This window comes from Octodon degus, unplaced genomic scaffold, assembly GCF_000260255.1.
Source record: "Octodon degus isolate 3935 unplaced genomic scaffold, OctDeg1.0 scaffold00005, whole genome shotgun sequence".
NCBI lineage: Eukaryota > Metazoa > Chordata > Mammalia > Rodentia > Octodontidae > Octodon > Octodon degus.
This window is the reverse complement of record NW_004524581.1, coordinates 24,692,236-24,701,857: the sequence shown is the minus strand read 5'-3', so window position 1 is coordinate 24,701,857 and position 9,622 is coordinate 24,692,236. Positions and strand designations below refer to the sequence as shown.

The following is a 9,622-nucleotide window of genomic DNA, read 5'->3' as shown; positions in this document are numbered from 1 at the left end:
CAGTGTCGCAGCACAGTAACGTCCAACCTCTAATGATTAGTCTCAGGGATTTTGTTTTGGAACTTATATGAGACATGCTGTTATTAAATACAGCCTTTGAGAAAACCCCATGGAGTAGTGGCCAGGGAGACTAGTTACCAACGGACAGGTTAAGAAGGAGGCAGGCAGGGCTGGAAGCACGAGGAACTGAATCCAAGATCAGGGGGATGAGGCAGAGGGGTGCTGAGCTCCGGCTAATTAGACAGCAGCTATGAAAAGAAAACAGAGATGATCAAACCAAGTAAACAGAGGGAAACTTTCATCCTCCTGTGAGATGAGGCCTGATTCACAGTGACTGTGGATGGATGGAGACACTCAGGGCTTAGAGAAGGGTTCCCCTGCAGAGAGGGGCGTTTGCCTTCTCCTCTGAAGCCCTCCTTCCCCTCCTGGCATCCTTCTTCATGGGCCTGTTGCCTGTAACTCTGAACTACGTCTTATCATTGTCATGCTGCTCCCAGTTCCCAAAACCTCCTGTCTGTGTTCCAAGCCATCCCCCCTTCCCCAGATCACCCACTCCAAGTACGCGCCTTGTCCCTCAGACCCTCACTCCTCCCAGGTGTCTTTCCCTGGGGCTTGACTATCTGCTGGTGGTACGGTGGTTCTGTATGTCAGTTGGCCATTTGCTTCTAATAAATAGGAGTTTGTGAGAAACACTACTCTCTTGATGAGGAGGAGAGAGCTAACCCTACAGAGATTCACCATGTTCCTGAAGTCACTGAGCATCAGTGAGAAGCAGAGCCTGATCCTGAGAGGAAGCCAGCTCCTTGGGGAGGGGCTGCCTACCCTCCTTGACATTGACTGGTTGAGCCAGACCGACCCAGTGGGTGAGTCAGGACAGAAACAAAGTCACATAATCTACTCATAAAAAAGGGAAAATTCAGGGCACAGGGATCCTCAGGCCTGAGCTCGAACCCTATCTTTAGGTTCTGTGCGGCCTGGCATGGGTACCTGCATAGATTCATACCCAGAAATAAGATGGAAATCAGAGGTGGACCAGGGCCTGCACTAGGGGTGACTGTCACCGTTGTCTGCTCTGCTCCTGAGCGCCCCCTACAGGAGAGCAGCCCACAGGGCCAACAGCTAAGATGCTGCCAGTCAGTCGGGGTTTCTTATTCAGTCTGTACAGAACGCACAAACCAGCAGAGCATCTCTGTTAGCACTAACAGCGCTGAGCTTTGGACTCCGGCAGCTCTCAGCTCTTTTCATGCTAGTGTGTCCTTGCTACATAGAGCAGGCCTTTATCATCAGGCCCTGGAAACCCTGAGAGTAGCTCCTGCCACTCTGCCACACTGTCTTCCTCTGCTACTCGCCAGCTTCTGCCGTGTCATCAGCCCTAGTTGCTGGCTACTGCTGGCACCAGCAGCCATTGGTGTTACCAGCTGTGAACATACTGGTTCGGCCTGCTTGATCCAAGGTACAAATCACAAATAGGCTAAAATATGGCATCTCAGAGAAACTGTATGAGGACTCCAGTGGGAACGGAACACAGGCTGAACAAGCCAAGCATACAGGGATGCTCTTTACAAAGGAGAAAAACCAGGCTCACGCATGCAGTGTCAGATTTTCTGTGCGGTGGTGGGTGGGGACGGGTCCTTTGTGGGGCTAGCTGAGAAAGGCTGCAGGAGGACAGAGCCAACCAGAAAGGAAGTCGCTGGGATAGGTCTTATACCTGAGCCTACCACAGCCAAAGAAAAGTCCCCAGCCTGGCCCCGGAGCGCCTCTATAGCCAGGACAGCAGTGGGGCATCTGGGCAGCCCTGGAAGAAAAATAAAAAGTGCCTCTCAGGGCATACCAAGCCCTTCTCCCCTGTCTCAGTGTCTGCAAAACTTGTCCTAGCAACTACCTGCATGACCCCAGCAAGTCCTTCTCTACCCAGGACCTTAGCCTCCCCATCCTTTCAACAGGGGAATGAGTGGATTTCTCTTCCGGCTCTGACACTTAGCGATTTTTACAAGATGGTTTGATTCCAATCATATTTTAAAAATCCTGTCTGTGCTTGAACACTTCAAATATTTTATTACCAGGTCTACAGTACATAACAAAGTAATTGTGTAATTAAGAGATAATGTCAATGCTGTAGAACAATGTTGACAAGATAATAGCCTTCTGAAACCGCATAAATGCCAAGGCAGGAGAACAGATTTACGGGTTGAAAAACAGAAAAGCAAGAAGCAAATGGCCCAGAAGCTGTTTGTACACAAAGTTAGAAGGCAGGCCTCAAAGTCGAGTTTCTGCCATGACATTCAAGTGCGGACCCTCATGATACCCCAAGTCCTTGGGTCAGGTCTAAAAAAGACAGAGTTGTCGGTGATAACTCGTTCCTGTCTCTTTATTGATGGACTGGTAGAAATTTAGCCCCTGGGGCATGCCTAGCATTGGGTTCAAGCCTTCCTAGATTCCCCAGCCGGGACAGATCAAGATGTTGAGACCAAATTAGGAAGGATTTGTTCTGCATAGTTCACAGGAGGACCTCCACCCAGAGCCCTGGATTTTCTACCAGTTTGTCACCTTTCCTTACCCTAGCTGGGAGTCGCCACCTTAGATCCAGTTTCTTCCAGAAGAGGAAGGAGCTGGAGGAGTTGGAGAGAGGGTGGGCCACATGACCTTGAGACCCAGAAACTGTTCTCCTGCTGGACTAAAGGATCAGGCACTGCCGTGATTGGACCACAAGGAAAGATGAAGCCTGCGGAGGGTTGGGGCAGCGGGAGGCTTACTCGCTGAGTCATACAGTACTGGGAAGGAGGCACAGCCCAGAAGCTAAAGGAAGTTAAGGGCACAGCAAACGGGAAAAATTGATTCATGGGAGAGGAAAGAGGCGAGACCACCCCACTTGGAAAAGGGTCCTGGGTGCCACAAAGAGCACTGGCTTTGGGGACAGAGGAACTGGCTCTTGCCAGGCACTTGTTCAGGGACTCTGAGTCAGTCAGCGATTTCCTGTTTCTAGGGCTGTTTCTTCACCCCTGAAATAAAGCTGCTGCATGTGGTCAGCAGTGGCCAGACCCTGGCTGAAGCCAACGTCTATCACCAAATGGCTTCTTGGGTGGTTGGGACAACTGCAAGCCAGGTCCACCCTGAAGCCTCTCTCAGCCCTAACATCCACCAATCCTAGGAAATGACGATGACTTTGATAAGTTGCTGAGCACCAGAGCTGTGACAGGTTCATAAGCACAGTGGTGGAGTTAAAGCACCATGACCTGTTAGAGTAACACCAGGTGGACATGCTTTCCATGGACCCTCCTGCAGGGCACAGAACCCAGGGGTGCAGGGCCACAGGTCCCGTGAGCCTGAGCTACAGTCCCCCACCTCTCCAGACATCCCTGGGCACTCTGTACCTCCACCCAGAGCCCCTCTCTCTGCAGGGACCTCCTTCCTGGCCAGCTCTTGGGACTCCTACTGAGGAGGCCTCCCTGTGCCCTCAAGCAGGGCTCACGGTCTCCTCATCATATGGCCTTCGCTAAGTTTTGACCTATCCAGATGGCTGGTTCTTGGATTTGTCTCTCTGGTTAGACTTCTCACAGAGAAATCATCTTTTGGCCTCACTAAATTGGGGAACTAAGGCAGCGTCCCACACAGAGGAAGAGCACCCAAAATACTGTTAAAGGACAGATGAAGAATGGAGAAGAGGGAAGGAAGGGAAGGAAAAAAGGAAAGATGTGGAGGAGGGAGGGATACAGCAGGAAGGCAGGCAGGGAGGAAGGAAGGGAGGGAGGAAGGATGGTTGGAAGGAGGGAGGCAGGGAGAGAGGAAAGGGGGGAAGGAAGAAAGGAAGGAAGAGAGGGAGGGAGGGAGGGAGAAAGGAGAGAGGGAAGGCAGGCAGGCAGGCAGGCAGGGCAGCAAGTGTAACCCCACAACCCCCTCTGAGTACCTTTAAACAGCCTCAGCCTTGGCTGTCCTGGGCCATGGGGGTGGGGAAGAGTTCTGCTTTTTTTTAGTGCATAAAGTCCTCATCCCAATGACTCTGCTATTTTTATATACTTATTATAAAAACAATAGAACCACATTGAAAAAAGTAAGGAGCTGCTGCTCACCCCTGCAGCTGCTCCTGGGTACTTGGGCTTGGCTGGTGGCGAGCGCTGTGTGTGTGAGCCAATTTTTTATTACGCTTTTTCTCTCCCTTTCCTAGGAGTCCATATGCTTTTTCCGTGTTGCTCCACAATCTCTGTAATTATCACTTTAATGGCTGCTTAATATGCCATCGGGTTGATGGGCCATAATTTACTTAACCATGTCCCTCTTTTGAATGTAACCTTTTAAAACATTAAACAACGCTTAGAAAGGTGCTAAAATAAGGGGAGAAGGCAATTTCTCGGAAAGGTGCATGGCGTTTCTGAGGCGTGTATGTGCTCAGTAGGCAAGAGGCCTGGGCTGGGCCGGAGCGACGTGGCAGAAGGGAGAAGGTGGCGTCTGGACCCCACCCCGAGGGCCCAGTGTGCCCCTGAGCTCTGGCTTTCACCAAGGAGAGGCAGCCACGGAGCGCTTGGCAACATCACCATAACAGTAATAATAATGGCTAATAGTGATTGACCCCTGCACCACACACTTGATAGCCGTAATCTCATTTCATCCTCCCCGCCAGCCAGTAAAGCAGCGCTATCATTTGATTCCTGGCCAGGGTCACATGGTCAGCGCAAGGAGGTCCTGTCTCCGGGTGCCCGGCCCCGGTGCTCTGCGCCTGTGGCTTCCCCACCTCCGCCCAGCTGCCCAGGCTCACCCTCCCCAGGTCACGTGCCGCGCTCCAGGTGCCTCCTCGCTCTAGGCCAGAGCCCAGACGCCCACTCAGGAGGCAGCCTGAACCCCGAACCTGCAGGCAACCTGCAGCTAGCACATGGGACCATGCCCTGCTGTCAGCACTTGTCCAGGGCATCCGGGGCAGTACATACAGCAGAAACATCCAGTCTGGGCGTGCTGCCTGGGCGCTGGTGTGCACAGCTCTGTGGCCCTAGGCCACTTCTGTCTCCTAAAGCCCTAGTTGTGTCCTCTGTAAAATGGAGATTACACCTGCCTGCTGCGGGGGGCTCAGGATCCGGAGGTGGCAGGTGGTGCATGTGCAGTGCTCAGAGGTCCTATTATCTCCACAGACCAGACAAGGAGTCGGCTCCCTGAGACAAACTCGGTAGGGTGAGAAGCAAATCCTCCGCCTCCACCCAAGACGAGGTGGAGAAGAGCTCTGTGAACTTTACGGTAAGGATTTCCTTTCTCCATCAGCTCCAAGGCACAAGGAGCAGGATGAGGGCCATAATAATGTCAATGCTGACATTTATGGAAGCTTCCCTGCAGGCCAGGCACGAGGCCACCCACTTGATACGTGTCAACTCGGGTCGTCCTCGAGATCCACTCGGAGGTAGGGACTAGCAACAGCCCTGTGTCACAGCGGAGGCACGGCAGGGCCAGACAGCCCGTCGCAGCTGCCTGTGGTGTTCCCAGGGCCCCTGCAGGGTAGACAAAGCAGAGCGACCGGCACCAGGGAGCAAACTAGCCTGCTGATGTGTGCTGGCCAGAGCCCCTTGGAGGTCACCTTCAGCTCTGAAAGGTCCACTGTTGCTCTGTTCTGGCTACCGGTGTCATGCCTCGGTCATATTTCTCTCTAGAAACCCCACAGCCTGTCTGGCATGTCTCAGGCAGTTGGTAAAAGTTTGCTGAGTGAGTATTTGTGAAAGACAAGTTTGTCAAGTCCCAAGGGGTGCTGATGTGTAGTGGGGAGGCAACGAGGAGAGGTCATCCCCACACACAGGAGATGGGTGCGTGACGCCACTAGGCCCCCCACAGGGTGTCCTTCTGAGAGTCAACTTATGTGTCATCTCTACGAACAGCAAGATGCCCCTGGCGTGCATGTCATGCAGTGCAGTGGCAGGAATATCACTGGGAGGGGTGGCTTGCTGCTGCGCCCTGAGACTCTGCCTGCCCTTCCAGCTGTGCCAAAAATAGTATCCTACGTCAGTGACAGGAAGACACACAGGGAGAGAGTGGAATCTGGGGGCCACTGAGCACCGTGTGCCCAGCGGGAGCCCACGGGACCACAGAGCCTGTGACCAGGCTCTGTTTCCTCTGCCCCATCTTCCCCAGAGCCCTTCAAGCACCCCTCTGTAGCTCACATACACATACTCCCAAGCCCCTAAGACCAGCCATACTGCCATCTGACCTAGGAATCCATGGGTGCAGGCCAGGTGAGGGGAGCCAGGGCTTCCAAGCCACTATGACACACCGTAGTAACTGTGTCACTCAACACCATCAGACAACACACTTCCACCCCAGGGCTCTGTCCAAAGTCACCCCAGTCCTTGCTGCCAGGCTTGGAGATCCCAGACATCTGCTGAGGACTTTGCCTCGCTGAGAGCACCCTGAGAGCAGTGGGGCCAGCTCACCTGCATGCAGACTACCAATGCCTGCAGAAAGGTCAGAACCCCAAGAATTCTAGTCAACAAGCACCGGACACAGGAGCCACTCAGCGTGGGTCACCGGGAGGCCCCTGAGGCCCCCAGGAGGTTCACCCACCAATCAGACTCCATGTGGACAATTAGACACAGGTTGCTCCTTCCTCCCTCCATTCCTACAAAGGAGGAAAGAGCAGCAATCAACAGCAAGACAAAGGGCCAATGAGACAGCTCAGTGGACTAAGCACCTGCTTAGACAAGTGCAGGGGCCAGGTTTGATCCCTGGCACCACAGGCCATGCCAGCCCTGCCCCCGGGCATGCTGAGCTGGCCATTGAGTCCAGGTGTGGTGGTGCACGCCTCTAATTCCAGAACTGGGTGGGGGGCAAAAACAGGATGATCACTAGAGTCTGAGATGTATAGTGAGACCCTGTACCAAATACATAAAAAGAAAAAAAAAAAAAAGCAAAGCAAAGCCACTGTCCCCAGCACACAGAGACCAGCTCCCCGTCTTGCCTGAGTCTCTCTGGGGATCTATGTCATGGGAGTCATTGAGAGGCAGGCTCGGGAGTGGGAAATCACAAACGCGATGGTGTCAGGGCTCTAGCCGACACCTGCTGAGAGCTCTCCTGGGAGAGGCTCCGCTCCTGACCCAGCAGGGTAGGAAGTAGCCATGCCCTGAGCCAGGAAACTGAGGCCCAATGAGGATGCTCTGCATTGCTGCCCCTGGGCCATGCTTTAATAAAAGGGCAGGACGCCCTCCTTCCTCCCTAACTAGGTTTGATTTACAGGCAAAATCTTCCTGGCTAAGCTCACCGCAGCTCTGGCCTGGGGGATGCTGAGCTCACTGCAGCAGCTGCTGGGGCTCTTTCTTCTTCCTTCTTGCTGCTCATGGGTGCCTAAGCTGTAGGATGGGAAAAGAGGTTCGCAAGCTCCATCTCTCCAGGCTCATAACGAAGCGTCTCAAAATGCTCCAGGAATTAGGATAGAATTTATTACACATTGGGAGCAAACAAGTCAGTCCAGTACACAGATTTGCTGCAGCCGTCGAGAGCTATAATAGTCCTAGAAGTGGCCTTGGAGATAGGAAGGCCTAACCCGCAGGGTTTGCGGAGGAAAGGCTCAGGTGGGCGGATCACTCACTCAGGCAGGCGGGCCACACAGCAAGCTGCAAGGGCTGGAAGCCGTGGGCAAGCACTGAGCTCCTCTGGTAGGCTTTCTCCTGATTTTAATTTGTTCTTGTGGCTTCGGAACTCCAGGACTCCCCACCCCCTCCCCCAGCATGCAAGATCCGTGAGCACAGGGACGGCGTTTGCCTTTTTCCATCGATCCCCACACAGGAAGCGCTTAGTAATTATTGGGGCGATAAATAAGGCAGAGGACAAAGTTTCTCTTGAAAGCAGAAGAGGAAAACCGAGCAGTGGCTGGTCCTGTTTAGAACGGTGGAAAACTTGTGCCAAGAGTGAGTATCTCTCTAATTCTGGATCCCAGCTCTCGGTATTTTTAATCAAGTGTTAATTTCTGCAGAGGGAGGGTGATGGCTTATAATCAGGTGTCGGTAAGGCTGAGACACCACTGAGCATGCCAAGCATTTGGGCACGGAGATCAATGCCATGTCTAGTAGCACGGTCCCCAAGAAGAGTGCTGCAAGTGTCACACCGGCATTCTCTAGTCTCCCCCAGGGACAGGAAGACACAACCCGGTTTGGGTGCTTCTCACTGCGAAGAGAAGCCAGAGGGGCTGCTGCGGAGCTCCGTTCCTGCGAACTCACCCAAGACTGGCGCCCGCCTCCCTCAGGCTGAGGAAATCTCACAAGAGAATTGCAACATGGCAAAAACAATCTGTTCACATCAGACGTCCGCATCTTTACCTGTGTAGCTTCTCCGCAGAGGACGCAGAGGAAGCAGCCTTCAGGAGGACAGGACGGCAGACTCCAAGACCCTTCCAAGACTGAATGCTCCACAGCCCCCTCGCTCCCTGGCCCCCGTGGGACCCTGACACCCTGCCTCCTGAGCTCAGCCAACTCTGTTGGTTTCTCTAAAAGGAAAACAAAAGCCAGTTTGGAAGCAGGGCACTCACCACTAACGCCCCTCCTCCAACATGTTAAACCCTGGACATAGCCCGTGACAGTGAGGTCCCCTATCTCTCTTGGCCCAGCTTGGAGCCTCAAAACGCGGCCTTCCCCCTCCTGCCCTTGTGCTGTACCTGTGTCCCGCCCACGATGAGCCCCACTCAACCCAGATAGAGCCCCACTATGTCACCCACCCACAAATGTAGTGTACAGGTGAACAGCGTGGGGTCAGCACATCTGACCAGGCCTCCCAAGGCCACTTCTGGTTGGCTAACTGGCTGTGGGCAGCCACCAACCACCTAACCTTTCCAAACCTTGGGCTCCTGGTCTGTAAAATGAGAATAAGGACAGTCATGAGTTCCCCGGATTGTCACAGCACTCATGAAACACAACTGTTCATTATCAGTAATCCACAAACACCTGCCCAGACCTAATGCTTGCTGTCTCCAATCATGCCCGTTGTTTTCTCCGCTTCTATGCCTCTGTCCTATTTATCCCAACAAAATGTCCCTTTGTGCTCCCTACCATAGGAAGCTAAGTACCAATTTGCCAAAAGCCCAGGGCTGTTTCCTGAGCTACATGGTCACCTCCTTCCTTGGCACCCCTTGATGGCACTGCCCACCTCCTTCTCCTGGCCCAGAGCCGGCCAGCCTGCCACTGCATTCTGACCCTGCTTCTGGCTGGCCACACGGTGATGGGTAATTTTCCAGTCTGTGCCCTGAGAATCCTTATATTGTTATAGTGCATGAGTTGTACGTGTGTGTCATAGAAACGTATCATATAATAATGCAGGATTAGATCTGTTTTATTCTCAGTAACTCTAGGAAGGTCTATGAGTCATTAAAAGTACCTTAGCAAGAAGTACCTGGGCCATACAACGGTGCTGTCTAAGCGCTGGCTGTGGTTGGTGGCACAGCGTCCTGGTCCTGCTTCTCATTTGCAGGAGTATAGAGCGTGGCGGAGGGTTGATCGCCATCCTGCCTGAAGCTGTGGATGTTACCAAGGTGACCACACGTGCACGTTGCCTGTTATCTCAGCCTAGATCACAGCGGCGCCTTCCGCGCCTTCCTCACCCTAAGCAGGGCCCAGGAGGCCGAAAGATGGACCACCTCAACATCGCTCGCCATAAATGTGCGTGGATC

General features: G+C 53.3%; 1 long non-coding RNA gene across 1 annotated transcript in view; it reads right to left on the bottom strand.

The window, feature by feature from the left end:
* LOC111818503 overlaps positions 1–8,366 on the bottom strand; it is a 9,042-nt gene extending 676 nt beyond the window's left edge. The window contains exons 1-2 of the long non-coding RNA XR_002822482.1: positions 8,280–8,366; positions 139–248 (exon numbers count right to left, since the gene is read on the bottom strand). This is a non-coding gene — a long non-coding RNA (uncharacterized LOC111818503). The remainder of the gene's footprint in view (positions 1–138; positions 249–8,279) is intronic.
* Positions 8,367–9,622: the final 1,256 nt, after the last annotated feature.